Source organism: Tachypleus tridentatus, chromosome 6 (assembly GCF_004210375.1).
Source record: "Tachypleus tridentatus isolate NWPU-2018 chromosome 6, ASM421037v1, whole genome shotgun sequence".
Lineage (NCBI taxonomy): Eukaryota > Metazoa > Arthropoda > Merostomata > Xiphosura > Limulidae > Tachypleus > Tachypleus tridentatus.
Window position 1 is genome coordinate 133,985,152 of NC_134830.1, and position 14,605 is coordinate 133,999,756.

A 14,605-nucleotide genomic window follows, 5' to 3' on the forward strand; every position below is an offset into this window, starting at 1 on the left:
TAAAAACAAGTATGTCTTGAGACATAGACAGAATAGAGTGTTGGATTTAATGTTCTGTGTTTGAGAAATGTGACTGATTACATTTTGGCTTCTAAGATGAGGCTTCAATATACTGCTTCCATTACGAGAAATGTGACTGATTATATTTTGGCTTCTAAGATGAGGCTTCAATATACTGCTTCCATTATGAGAAATGTGACTGATTATATTTTGGCTTCTAAGATGAGGCTTCAATATACTGCTTCCATTATGAGAAATGTGACTGATTATATTTTGGCTTCTAAGATGAGGCTTCAATATACTGCTTCCATTATGAGAAATGTGACTGATTACATTTTGGCTTCTAAGATGAGGCTTCAATGTACTGCTTCCATTATGAGAAATGTGACTGATTACATTTTGGTTTCTAAGATGAGGCTTCAATATACTGCTTCCATTATGAGAAATGTGACTGATTATATTTTGGCTTCTAAGATGAGGCTTCAATATACTGCTTCCATTATGAGAAATGTGACTGATTACATTTTGGCTTCTAAGATGAGGCTTCAATATACTGCTTCCATTATGAGAAATGTGACTGATTACATTTTGGCTTCTAAGATGAGGCTTCAATATACTGCTTCCATTACCTACTTTTCTATAGTTAGAGTAAATTAGTAGACAACAAATACTAGTTGAACAAACTGTGAATCGTGTTTTACCTTTCATTATGACACACATTGAATATCTGAACTACAATATTATATATTTAATAATCCGTCATTTGTGTAAAGTAAAAATTGGACAAAAACAGATGTTTTAATTATGTTACCAAAACTAAATTTTAATTCATCATTTCTATTAAAAATCTTTTATTTAAGCTTCTGGTACTTGTGTTTTACTATTTTAATTGATGGCTTGTATTAATATAGAGATACACGAATTTGATTGAATTCGATTTTCTGCGTCTTAGCTCGCTTCTGAATGAATGACAGACAATTGTTATTGGAAATGGTCGTTTATCTTCTATGTGTGAGGAAAAGCAAGATAGAATCATGTCATAATTTTCTAGTTAACAATTTGTTATTTAAATAAAGTTCCATAAACTTAATTTATGTATGACTGTGTTTGTTATTAGTTGCAGAATTATTAAAGGCTTTTACAAAGCTTCTCTACTCTAACATCACGAATATGCAGTATGTAAGGATAATTACTTCAGCGTATATTCTGGGTAATGACAGTTAAGAACATTAACATAAAGGATAAGAAGAGAAGCGAGCATTTCCAACAACAATAACTAAAAAACTGTATAAACTGCTAGGTGACCCGCCACCCATGCACTACAATGTTGTATGGACTTGCCTTACAATCAATAATTTCGAATCTTCATAAAAGAGAAGCGATCAGATATTAAATTTTCTTCTAACAAAATTGGCTATACAGAGCACGCATTCGCATGAGGTATCTGATAGCGAATACATTTCACTTGCGATATTTAAATATTAATGAGGTCGTTGTATTGATTTAGACATGCGTTCTATATTCGATAGGAGCTGGTCGAATATGGAAGTGCGGTCCATTAATTTCCTCGTACGCCACAAATTTGAGATTCATGAATTCCAGTGGGCACACGTGGCGTGTCCCTTTGATTGCGTGGTTTCTCTGTGGAATCATGTAGATAGATAGTCGTAGAAATGAACTTTTTTTTCTCTCTCTCCTTTATTAGTTGTTGGCCAATGTAATGGTATTGGAGATGGCTGGAACTCATCCGGGAAAACTGAAAATGGATTTATGGTAATTTCTGAGCCATGGTTTCATTTTAAATGGAAGGTCGAAACCTGCTATATACGCATATTTGAAAAACAGGTACCCTAATAATACAATGAGTGATATTGCCTTTTCCTTTTCTTTTTCAATTACCACTTGTCTGACGTTACTTTCCCTGATATTTCATTAGTTGAATTATAGGAACTGAATTTACGTCGGATATTTACATGAATATTGGTTTAGACAGGTTCTGACTACATTTCGGAAATGTGCTAGTCATCTGATAAACTTCAGATGACGTTTTAATCCAATCAGACCTTCACGCAGTTCACTCGTCATATTGAATTAAAATTTACACTTACTCTACAGCTATCTGTGACCGTTCAGTACCTGTTTTAGAGTAGGGAATTTTAAACCATGACATAATAAAACCTGACATTATCCACAACCGCCTGTGGCAGACAGCACTTCGTGTTCACTGATCTGTCTCGGACTTTTTTAGAACATTCAACAGGAGTACACGATTTAAAAGTTATTTGTAATAATGGAAACGAGAATTGTAAGTAGGAAACTGTATTTGAATTAAAACAATATACCCTTATTTAATATCCTTCAAATTTGGCTCTATGTTTTTAAATGTTGTTGCAGTTCTAAGTGGTACTGTTCTCATAGCTATACATTCCATATATAAACCGTACAACGAACTACACGTATATAGCTTGTTCGCTATCACAGTATATATGAGACTAAACTTATTTTTACACAGAATACTTCGAATGCCATACTCAACTACTTTTTAACCTGAAAACGCTACAATGTGTTAGTTATTTTGCTTCAAATGATGTCTGTTTTTTTGTTTTTTATAGGTACTGATGCAGCTCTGACAGAGTTTTAAGAAGATCGTTATGTATTACCTTATACTCGTTGTTGGATATACAAGATTGCTCGATTTAAGAGCATTTTTAAGTTTATTTAGTGATTCAATATCTAACGATTATTTAGTTTTCATAACAAGAGTATCAAAAGTTTATTATTTTACTCGAGTGTGTATGTGTGTGTGTTTTCTTATAGCAAAACCGCATCGGGCTATCTGCTGTGTCCACCGAGGGGAATCAAACCCCTGATTTTAAGGTTGTAAATTTGTAGACTTACCGTCGTACCAGCGGGGGACCATCTTACACGAAGGTTCCAAGTTCTTCTCTCTACATGTAATATTGTTACTAGAAAACTAGGTAATTCTAAATTTTTTATGTCGCGTTTATAAATACGGACGGATACAGAGAGAGAATAAGGTAAGTTAGTGAAAGTAAAAGTGAAAAAAGTGAAGTTAGACTGTGTGGTTCTTATTTGAACTATATAACGGGCGATTTCTGAAGTGAATGTAACAACAGAGATAGAGAATAATAAAGTATCTCGTCACTAAGAAGGACTGTTTGAAAGCAACTGAACCCATCTGAGTGGACATGGACAAGAAGGAGACAATTATTTAGAACTCTCAATACAACAGTGGCAACCCATGGGATTACGTAAGTGAATGTATCACTGATTGTATTGTGACAACAGAGAAGAGAATAAATACTGTGTGTTGCCAATTGGGCCTTAAAGTAATTGAAAAGGCCTGCGTGGACTTTTGACGTATGTAAAACTCAATATTCAACCGTGATGAAACAATAGTGTAACACAATTTTGTGCATAAGTTTAACTCGTTTTGAACATATATTATTTTAAAACGACTGTATTTTATGCTGTCAGTTTATTGTTAAAATTTATCACCAATACATCAGAGACACCTACAGTGAATAATTCGGTTTTATAAAATTATAACACTCCTTAGCTTAATTACACTTGGGTGAAAACTTCCTCTGGCGATTTAAAAAAATATTATGAATTTCTTATTTGATGGATAGTATGCAAGCGATGCTTTTACCTCTATTTAGCTTTTATAAGATTCTAAACCTTTAATATTGGAATAATGCTATAATCATGCGAAATTTCATTGGATTATTTTCCAGTTGTTGTTTTATTTGATGTTAACCCTGGACTGTAAATCAGAGGATTCAGTTTTTACGACCATTTGCTGTGAAAACGCAGTCTGCACTTTGAAGTAGTGTGTGCATTATAATAGTGACCATCAACTCCCACTATGTTATGAAACAAGAGTGGCGGTGATTCTAACCATTTAATTTAACATTATTGCACAGTTTGCCCGAAAATTTAAAAGAAGCAAAGCATTTACTCCTTACCCCGTTACAATACAATAACCTAAGCCTAATTAATTGACTTCTGAACTTGAGAATAATTACCAACTAGTTTGTTTTTTTAGATTTCGACGGCTACCATCTTTCGGAAAGTCCCGAGAAGGATTATTTCATGTGCTGGTTGTGTGCAGGATTCGATCCTTTGTCCTCTTTGTGAAAATCTGCTGTGTTATCCACTCAAATGTGGATTAATTCAATATCAGAAAAGTTTGTATTTTTATCATGAATGACACTTTTTGCTACACATTGTCTGAACTGTAAACTAATTTCCGTCAAAATCAGTTCTTAGTTGGAACTGCTGAATAGAAGGAAGGCAACTAGCCGCCCACAAAACTCCGAATTGAGGAGTTGAGTGTCACCTTCACAACGCCCACAGCTGAAAGTTCGGAATTTATTCGGTGGCGCATTGCGGTTTGAACATTGGACTAGTAGGACCGAAGCCCGCACGCTAGTAAGTAAGTTACGTCCAGCCTCAAAGAGAAAATAAAATGTAAATTGTTACTTCCGTGTATGACACACTTTAAAGACCTTATTTCTGCTGTAGTAGAGAACTGTACGTTTTAATATAGTGTAAATGGAGTAAGGCTTGATATTACGTACACATTTTATCGAAATCCATGCAACATAGTGGGTAAAATTATGAGGTTGAAAAAATGTTTGTAACATTCCGTGTCGTGGGGCCTCATTTTATACATAACGGTTTCTTCTGTAAAGTTGCGTAGATTAATTTTTATACGTCAGTGAGTATATCTATATGTAATACATCTTCAAGCCCATTTATATTCTATAAAATAACTCGTATATGGTTAAGGCGTTCGATTTCTACTCTGAGGGTGACGGGTTCGAATCCCCGTCACACCAAACATTCTCGCCCTTTCTGCCGTGGGGGGCGTTATAAAGTGACGGTCAGTACCACTAATCGTTGGTAAAAGAGTAGCCTAAGAGTTGGCGGTGAGTGGTGATGACTAGTTGTTTTTCCTCTAGTCTTACACTGCTAAATTAGGGACGGCTTGCGCAGATAGCCCTCATGCAACTTTGCGGGAAATTCCAAACAAACCAAAACTATTTGTACCTTTTTATTTTTAATCAGATTTTCTCAATAATTCAAGAGTCATACGTGACTCGGTTCTTAATTTTTATTTAAAAAAAATGAAAATTTTCCATCAAAACGTACTGAAAACTGGAATACTTTATGTAGTATTCACGTGCTATATTTGCATACGGGCTATTATAGTTGCGAACCAGTCAGTCCTTAACTCAACTCTAAATGTACGCAAATAAATAATTAAATGTATATGTTCACTCTTTCTCTAATCGAAATACGATGACTATAAACAATATTCCAAACGTTTTAATAATTAAATGGTTCTTAATACAAAAAATAGAAAATGGAAGGCTCGATTTGTTTACACGAATATCGCCAACGTACGTCATCACTGTCATGCAGGTTTAATTAAATCAGTTATCGGAGCATCTGCATTAGTTTATATAGTATAGAAAACCAAATCGAAGGCTTGAGAAACTGACGAATTGATAGTTGTTTCGGGTCTGGCTCAAAGTCGTTGATGTTTCTCTGGTAATGCTGTTACTCCGACAAGGTTCTAGAACAATGATACTTATCACAGCCTTTAGTACGTCGCTCGCGCACTGGAACACACACAAAAGGCAGAATCTACTATTATAACCAGACTAGTCTGAATATTTACACTGGGTTATCGTAAACACTATTGATCGGTCGCTCATTTTGTATCGTACATCATCAATCGATCACACTGAGCTGATGAGTCATGTGAAACAGGAACGATCGTGTTATAGAACTTATTATCCATTGTGAGGAAAGAAAGGGGAAAAACACTTCGTTTTTAAGTATTTCTTTTTTTTTTTTTTTTTTGTGGTGTGTGCCAGTGCATGTATTTAGATTGACGCGCCATCTGTGAAAGAGTGAACGCGTATTTCATCACAGACGTTAATATCTGTAACAAAATTATTGAAAGGGGTGTGACGACGTATCGCGAGTCGATATCTGAAATAAAAGAAAATATAGAGGAAGTCATAACAAGAGTTGCTATATCGTATGAAGTGGGGAAGGGAGGATAATCCCCAACTTTCAGTTTGTCACCATAAAAATGCATCAAAATTAGAAATATTACTCCCAGGAAAAAGAATATAACGTACAAAACATAATCCTCATCCAAAGAGGTTGTATGACCCTAAGACGAGCTCTGGAACATATTTGTTCTCTTATACACAGACTTTGAGCTATAAAAGTTGTCTCTTAATTTAAAATACTGTGACCTCGTCAAGTGAGTGTTATCTCAAACCTGAGAAGCATATGCTCATTATATAATATACACATATTTCACTGCTCGGCATAGCCAGGTGGTTAAGGCACTCGATTCGTAATCCGAGGGTCGTAGGTTAGAATCTCCGTCACACCAAACATGCTCGCCTTTTCAGCTGTGGGGGCGTTATAAAGTGACAGTCAATCCCTCTATTCATTGGTAAAAGAGTAGCCCAAGAGTTGGCGGTGGGTGGTGATGACTAGCTGTCTTCCCTCTAGTCTTACACTGCTAAATTAGGGACTACTAGCGCAATTAGCCCTCGTGTAGCTTTGCGCGAAATTCAAACCAAACCAAACCAGATATTTCAGGGGAGATAAAACACAGTTAAACAGTTCAAGTATACACATCCGAAAACACTTAGTAAGCTTACTATTTAGTTACTATTAATAGCAATACATCGTGAAAATATTACACAATAAATAATTATTAAAATTCAAGGATTTTCTCCAAAACACTCTACACATGTTTATTGTTTAAGATTTTAACTTTTACACAAGTGTCGTTTTAAAATGATTTCACCTTACTATTATTGATTTTATACACTGTGATAATGTCTTAGTTTTACAAATGAAGTTAATCTCATAACATAACAGCTGGAAAAACTGTAAGGTCTGTTTGTTTTAAACTTCGCGAAATGCTGAACAAAGGCTATCTGCGCAACCTATCACTAGTTTAGCAGACTAGATTGAAGGCAGCTAAGCTAGTCAGTACCACCCACTGCCAAATCTTGGGTTATTTTTTTACCAACGAATAGTGGAATTGATCGGTACAATTTAATGCCCCCATGGCTAAAAGGGTGAGTATAGTTTGGTGGGACAAATATTCGAACTCGCGACACTCAGTTTACGAGTAGAGCGCCCTAATCACGTAACCATGCTGGACCAATGGTAAGGAGCTGTAAAAGAATGTAAAAATTATGAAAATTTTTTGTGCTTTTGTTTTGTGTCTAAGTAAGTTAAATGATATGAAGTTCAATAATACGTTTCAGTGAAAAGTATCCTATGTTGCATCGCATAAAAGAGAAATAAAAATTATTGGCATTTATTGTAAAAATATGGCCAAATGATAACTCCTATTGTTAAATAAAAGGAATCATGATGTCAACTTATACCAAAATTATAATATACCCGCTGCAAAGGTGTCAAACTGCTCCCTTACCATTCCCCATGCGTCCGTTCAACAACATGTCGCATCTGTTCTAATGACATCTGTTCTATGCTCTAAACTTAAACTATTTCGGCCCTGCGTGGCCAGGTGGTTAAGGCACTCGACTCGTAATCCGAGGGTTGTGGGTTTGAATCCCTGTCACACCAAACATGCTTGTCCTTTTAGCCGTTGGAACGTTATAATGTGTCGAGATCAATCCCACTATTCGTTGGTAAAAGAGTAGACCAAGAGTGGGCGATGGGTGATGTTGGCTAGCTACTTTTTCTCTAGTGTTACACTGCAAAATTAGGGACAGCTAGCGCAGATAGCCCTCATGTAGCTTTGCGCGAAATTCAAAAACAAACAATAAACTACTTCGCTACAGCCTCTTGACATGACAAAATAAGCTGTGAAAACACGAAATTGTTCCAGTAAGACTTAATGACACGCTAATCTGTACAATATAAGAGTGCTTTACTAAAGCCATTGGCACGTCAAGTTGTGCAATATAAAATTGCTCACTAAAGCACACGCTGGCCTGGCATGGCCAAACGTGTTAAGGCGTGCGATTCGTAATCTGAGGGTTGCGGGTTCGCATCCCCGTCGCACCAAACATGCTCGTCCTTTCAGCCGTGGGGGCGTTATAATGTGAGGGTCAATCCCACTATTCGTGGGTAAAAGAGTAGCCCAAGAGTTGGCGGTGGGTGGTGATGACTAGCTGCCTTTTCTCTAGTCTTACACTGCTAAATTAGGGACGGCTAGCACAGATAGCCCTTGAGTAGCTTTGTGCGAAATTCAAAACAAAAACAATAAAGCACACGCCAAGCAGTCCCGTATAGAAGTGCTCTAGTAAAGTCCTAGGTACGATAAGCTGTGGTCACGTGAAACGTCTCCGCTGTGACCCTTCACACGTCACACCAAGCTGTAAAACCATAAAACTTTTCCGCTAAGGTTTTTAATGTGTTGTACCAAACTATAATCAAGTTTCGTCTCTTCACCATGTTACGTGTGCTGTAAACATACATAGCTGCTCCCGTACAACACCATGTGCATGCATATGAGTTTACATATAATCTATATTAAAAAATTCTACTTTCCACTGCTTATATTTCTTATGTTTGTTATAAACTCGATTTTTCTAAGTGGAAGGCGAAGCCATGAATTTGGGCTACCAAAGTTAGTTTTCAGGCTGTCTATGTCCACCTTAATAGCTAACATGTGCACTTAAGTGCCTAACACAGTTTTACAAAATTTGTATGATGTATATGCTGGACATTCCAGAAAGTGTGTATGTTTTATGGGGTCTAGAACCACAATAATGTTCGGTCTTTTCATATCTTATAGCAAATTGCTATTCGAGGCAGGCTATTACGACAGGTGTAGCAAAGTCGATCTTTCATACTCTATCAAAACGAAACCAGGTCTAATGGCAAGAGGGAAAAAAAATTCGATACAGAGTAGAATGTTTTCGGTGTAACTCAAAATATTACGAAAAGGATATCATCCTTGTAACGCACGACCTTATGAGCACCATTTTCAGTAAGTGACAAAGAACTGTACATCCATCGGAGTCGCTTCTTAATCTGTAGATAAACATGTTGTGTTGGCTTGTTTTATGTCAGTAATAAATACATTATACAAATTGTGAAAGATGGTTTCAACTTACAATCTTCAGTTCACAAGAAGTTTGTGAAATCGTTGTTTGTAAAGGATTGAAATAAATTAATCTACGAGACCTTTGTTTCATTACGATTCTTCTTATCATTATGGGACCCAAGTTACATACATGAATTCTGCCTGTGGCTCCAGAATGACTAAGAAAGCCCCTAACAATAGCTGACAGCATTGAACTTTTTTAAGGCAGTTTGTTTGTTTGTTTTGAATTAAGCACAAAGCTACACAATGGGCTATCTGTTCTCTGCCCACCACGGGTATCGAAACCCGGTTCTTAGTGTGTAAGTCCACAGACATACCACTTTGCTACTGGGGGGCTTTTAAGGCAGTAGATTAATTTTTGTAACATTGGGTGTTGTCAAATTCATAAATCGAAAGGGTTTGACCTCGTGAATATAGAACTGTAATTAGACTTCAAATCGGTCAAGAGGTGACGGAACTACGAGCTAAAGATTTGAACTTGGAAAAAAAAAGAAGCAAAAAACAAAACCCCAGAGTCATTCTTTGATTCGCTTGATCGAGACTAAAATATAGTAGTTGAATTATTTGTGTTATTTGTATCTCTTTAAACACTAAGCTATAGAATAGGCTATCTGCGCTGTGCTCAACACGAGTGTTGAACTTCTATTTTTAATGTATAAACCATTAAGCACACCTGAGCCCCTTGGGTGAGGCTTTTTCTTTATGGTACATTCGAAAATAAGAGCATGTTTTTGTTATTTATTTATCATCTGGTTTAATAAGTAAAAATTTAGTCGAGATTACACTAGATTTTTTAATTTAGTTCTGAATTTCGCGTAAAGTTACACGAGGGATAACTGCCCTAGCCGTCCCTGATTTAGCAATGTAAGACTAAAGGTAAAACGACTAGTCATCATCACCCATCGTTCGAATTCCTGTCACACCAAACATGGTCGCCCTTTCAGCCGTGGGGGCGTTATAATGTTGCGGTCAATCACACTCTTCGTTGGTAAAAGAGTAGCCCAAGAGTTGGCGGTGGGTGGTGATGACTAGCTGCCTTCCCTCTAGTCTTACACTGCTAAATAAGGGACGGCTAGCGCAGATAGCCCTCGAGTAGCTTTGTACGAAATTAAAATGAAATCAAACCAAACCCACCGTCAACTCTTGGGCTACTCTTTTTTACCAACGAATAATGGGATTAACCGTCATATTACAACGCAAAAGTGGATGAACATCTGTCTCAGCTTCGAGTGATTTTTGCACAATTTTTATCTTTATTCACGCCCTACATCGTAGAGTTATCAGACATACCACGTAATCAAGCATAAGTGAAAAACACATTAGCATAAACTATCATTTCGCGAGGTTCTCCGCTTTGTAACACCGTAGTAAAAGACGTAGGAAAACAAAAACAGCTTTGATAAAACATTTAAATCTTATTATAAGGTTTCCTGCATAGAGTAATATCACAACTTTACAGCATTATCAAAATATGGTTTATCACTCTCCTATCCCACACACATATTACACCTGTATGATTTCAGACTCACGTAACTTTTATATCTAATTTTATTTTTTCAAGTTATTCTTATTTTTGTATTGCTTACTTTGTCTATTATGATTGATGTGGCTTTCAGAACACCGTTTGTCTTACTGCAGATATTACACTATTTAGTTTTAACTTTTAGAACCACGTGAATGTTTAAAGGCATTTCCGTTATGTTAATGATGTAAGAAAGTGTTTTTGACAGAATAAACTCGAATATTGTTATAAAACTGTTGACAGTCTTTCTGTTTATTGGAAACAAAAAAGCTCACATGTAAGGTCACGAGTTCGTTAAACATTTCTAACGGTATCATTTAGTAATATGACTTAGTTTATTTGGGCTCTGTAAACTGGTATTGGTATTGGGCTCAGTGGTATGTCTATAAGCTTTCAACGCTAGAAATCGAGTTTCGATACCCGTGGTGACCAGAGTATAGACAACCCATTGTGTAGCTTTGTGCTACATTTCAAACAAACACACAAAGATGGAGGTAGGGTAAGACAAAAGCCAGAGGGATCACTTCTTACAATAAATTTCTTCTCTGCTTTTTATATGTATTTATTGTCTCGATTCGACAACACTTCGAACAAAAGCGTTTTGTGAAACAACGAGAGTAACCTTGCCCCATAACTTGGGGGTTAGTGTTCTGCGTATTTATTTCCACCCCTCATTATAAACTGAAAGTAAATCGTATAAAAGCATTATTTTCAAATGAAACGTTTGACAGCAGGCAAAGTATAATAGAAAGCTATATCCACAACGGAATGCCATTGGAGGATATTTGACATAGGTCTTTGTGATTTTGTTGAACCTAGTGTTCTATTCTACCTGCGACACATTTTCTTACATCTAGTGCACCACTTTCAATCCTAGAGTTTCCAAAATAGTTAAGTTTTCGTTTTATTTCCATTACACGAGGCTATAAGATAAAATATAGTTAAAATGTTGTAATCTTATGGCTTACCTTATAGTTTGTTTAATTAAAAATGATATATTTGTTGATATTTTTGTCTGCTGTTTTATCAAATCCACTTTGTGCTATCTGCTGTGTCTATAGAAGGTAATCGAGCCCCTGATTTTAGCGTTGTAAATCCGAAGACTTATTGCTGTCCCATCGGGGGGAATTTTACCCATAAGAAGTTCAGAAAATATATTATACAATGAATATATCATCATAACATAGATACGTATCACATTTCATAGATACAATCTGCTCGAGTTAACAGAGCATTCAATTCATGTTTCTCAGTAGACGGGATGTGGTTTGCATGTTAATATACCCAGAATGTGAATACAAGAATTCCTGGTTTGGGTGCCTTTGCCGCAAAACGTACCTCATGCTTTGGGGCCGTGAATGAGCTGTAATAGTAAGGTTAAATCATATTATTTGGGTCACATTAGTGACAAAAGCCACAGGTGTTGTCAGCAAATGTCCTGAACCAGCTAGCTGCCTCCTCTCTTGTCTATCAACTCAAATTAAGAACACTATACATAATTAACTCCATTGTAAATGCACAAAAATGTTAAAACCAACCAATGAACAAAACCTTTCATTAGTTATGTTTTAGTCGAAATAAAGTGAAATGTCTCTTCTTAGATTACATTTCAAGAAACATATATGGAAAACAACAGTTTTTTTCGTTCAACTATTGAGGCCTGTGCTGTAATATTGAAGCAAGTAAGCGTAAAATGAATTTAAGTAGCAAGATGACAAAAAACGCACACAAGCACCACACGAGGGTTATCTGCGCTAACTGTCTATAATTTAACAGTGTAAGACTAGATGGAAGGCAGCTAGTCATCATCACCCACCGCCAACTCGTAAGCTACACTTTTACTCTACGAACAATGGGAATGACCGTTACATTATGACGCCCCCAGGGTTGAAAGAGCGAGCATGTTTGTTCTCATAAGGATTCGAACCCGCGACCATCAGATTACGAATCGAGCCTCCTAACCACCCAGCCATGCGTGGCTTGAGTTGTAGAATTAGGGGTTGACTAATCAAGTATTACCCCTATCTGTTATTTTGGAACCTATTTTGTTGCTTTTACGTGCAACTTTAAGTTGAGAAAACGATTCGTTCATTTTCAATATTTCTATCAATAGGTCGTATACAAAATCTTGTTACGGCTTTACAAGTTTGCCACACACAAAAAAGTTATAATCATACAGTTTTTAGCACCTTGTTATTTAACCAATGACATTTTTTTATTATTAATTTACAGGTTGTAATTGGAGTGTTGGAGTATGAATGAATATGGCGACTACACAAGAGAAAGTTCAATGTTGAGATCAGCGACCACTGGTCAATGGAATTACCACCTTCAGTAAGACAAGGATCCTTCATCTATTCCCAGCATTAGGAGGTGGTGTCACAAGTTTCTAAGTGTGATTGACTTGCCTCGAAGAGGACGTCCAGGTGTTTCTGAAGAAACCGTCCAACGAAAATCGATACGTTGTTCTCTAAGTGAGATTCAGTTAGCAAAATCAAGAGATTGCATCTGTACGTGTATCACGTGCAACTGGACACTCCGATTACAATCTATAAATCAATTAGAAAAAAACTTCATTAGCTAATCAACAAGGTGCTGAAAACTGAATTATTCTAACTCTTTTGGTTTTCTTGTAATAAACTTTTAAAACCGGAAGAGGACATTCTGGACAACCTGCATTATGTTTCATTGTGAAATTTTAAGACCTTCTGTCACGAATAACGGAACTGACGTCGCGGGAAATTTTGAAATATTATGTTCCAGAAGACGCTGATTGGTAAAAAATAAAAATGGAATAAAAGAGGAAAAAAAGTAATAAATGGATAAAGGAGAAAAAAAAAGGGCAAATCAAGACAATACATGGACATTGCCCTGAAAAGGGCTGGAGTACTGTGGGATACTCTAGCCCAAAAGCACTACAACAACAAATTCTTACTTGCAGTCGGCATGAAAGCTAGGGATGGAGGAAGAGGTCTTATGCACTTGACCCTCCTGAGTATTTAAAAATTAAACATACCCAAATACCCACAAAGAAGAAGCGAAGCTGATTGGTAAAAATAAACTACTTGACACTAATTTTCAGAAACTTTTTTCAGATTAAAAATAGATGAAGAATGAAAAAAGATACAGTTGTCTATGGTAGTAATGGTTTTAGAGGTTTCAGTATTTTCACATTCTCCAGATTCAATATTATACACCTTTCTTACATCTAATCTAATTCCAGTTTTTGACCTCTCTTTCTGTACTTTCAGTATTATTTCTTCATTTCCAGTTAATATGATTTACTTTATTCAAGCATGAATCTAAAGGTAACCCAACATCTACAAACCCCATAGGTGAACCAGTTTCCTTTCTTTCTATGTTTATGCATCTGACTACACATTTTACATATTTCACTTACGAGTATATTTTTTCAATTAGAAGAAAAAAGTTTTCGTATTGTATTATTGTATGACAGTTGCAATTCATGTTTCGGATCTGTTGTTTCTTTCTTCTTAAATTTGGGTCGATTCTTCGCAACCGGGTATTTTAAAAGCTAGATGGCGTTTATTATTTCAAGCCTCACGCTTGTTTGTTTGAAGTTAAACACAAAGCACGATGGGATATATATTGTCTGCCCACCAAGGCTATAGAAACCCAGTTTCCAGTGTTGTAAGTCCCTATACATATCGCTGTATTACTGGAGGGGGCCACACTTGTCTATTTTTCTGTTATTTTATTACCGAAGTATACAGTCGTATTGTGATTAAGTGCACAGTACTGAAAACTGAACAGAACCTTGTATGCACAGAACCGCCTGACGTTTTGTGTAATGAAAGTAACGGTAGTCTAATGTTTTGTTACGCACCCATAGACGTTAGTGTCTTTGTTACGTTTATTTCCCTATTTTTTAAGAAGTATTATTTTTCTCTTTTATTTTGAGGCCATAGAACGTT